This window comes from Lampetra planeri, chromosome 41, assembly GCF_965212315.1.
Source record: "Lampetra planeri chromosome 41, kcLamPlan1.2.h2, whole genome shotgun sequence".
Taxonomy (NCBI): Eukaryota; Metazoa; Chordata; class Hyperoartia; order Petromyzontiformes; family Petromyzontidae; genus Lampetra; species Lampetra planeri.
The window spans coordinates 3,552,092-3,553,568 of record NC_136147.1 but is presented as its reverse complement, the minus strand read 5'-3'; positions in this window follow the sequence as shown (position 1 = coordinate 3,553,568).

The window sequence follows — 1,477 nt, the reverse complement described above, 5'->3', positions numbered from 1 at the left end:
AGGTAGACGAGTGAATTATGGAGTGAATGGGTGGGTTTTGGATGGGTGAATCGGCTACTATGTGTTGGATTGATAGTTGTATGGGTTCGTGAGTGGGCCAGTAAATTCGTAGTTTGAGTGTACGATTCACTGGATGGGCTGTCGGAGCAGCTTTGGTAGGCGTGAGGATGGGTTAGTGTTTTGATGAGTAGGTAGGTTACTGAGGGATGGGATGATAGTACGATGAGTGTGTGGGTTGGTAGGTGCATAAGTGGGTTAGGGAATGGGTGTGTGAGTGGATGGTTTGCTCGGTGAGTGGGTGGGATGATACTGTGATGGGGTGGGTAGGTGGATGGGCATGAAAATTCACGTACAGATTTGATGGGATGGGTGGATTAATGTTGAATGAGTTGGGTAGGTTGTTGGCTGCTTTGTTCATGGGGTAGGCTAGTCGGTTGATGGGTGGGTGGGTTAATGGACGGGTGGGTGATTTAATGTGTTCGTGGGTGTGATGGACGGGTTGATGTACAGGGCGAGTGGGATGGGCCACGCGTGCGAGATGCGATGAGATGGCAGCGCCTCCACGTGGGATTCTGAATCGCAGAGGGGCCGCGTTTCCCCGGAGGGGACGATCTCCGGCGAGCCCCGTCTCGTCCCGCAGCGCGGCGAGACAAGCCGCGGCGTTCGCCGCTCCACTCCAGCAGTTTAAACGAAACGTATAAACTATTTTATGTATTTACTTTACCCAGGTAAGGCCCCACTGAGCTACCCAGTTCTATTTTGCGGAAGCGACCCGGCCACAAATGACGGCCCAATTAAGTGGCGTATCGTGTGGACAATTATAGAAGCCAAATACGCTTAAACGCACGTTTATAAATGTGGAGGGGAAAACCGGAGGACCTGGAGAAAAATGCACGCGACCACCCATGCTAACTCCAAATATACAGCAGCAGGCGTAAGGGTCGGGATCGAACCCACGACCTCCTGCATACCAGGCGAGGTAGTTAACATCTCCTAGCCACCGCGGAACCCTGCTAACCTAACACTAACCCTAACAAACAACCACCTTAATTCTAACCTATCTATTACCTGCCCTAACACTAACCCAAAAAAATGCCTACCATAACTATAACAACACCCTAATGCTGATCTAAAAGATGTCTGCCCTAACACGGTAGTCCTGCCATAACACAGTAGGCCAGCCCTAACAACCTTACCAACGTCTCTAGCCTTGACCACAGCCCTACCCTTGACCCTAACTCTACCATAACGCTCTGGTGATTAGCATTGCCATAGCGCTGTTCATATGACTCTACCCTGATCTTGCTACTACCCATAACCATACCCAAATAATCCTAACCCTATCCCTACCCCCCAAACCATATCCGGAGCAAACCTTATTCCTAGTCATACCCAAAACCTACCCATACCCCTAACACTATCCCTACCCTGATTCTTACATCGAGTCCTTTAGTACCGTTACCTACCCATAGCCATA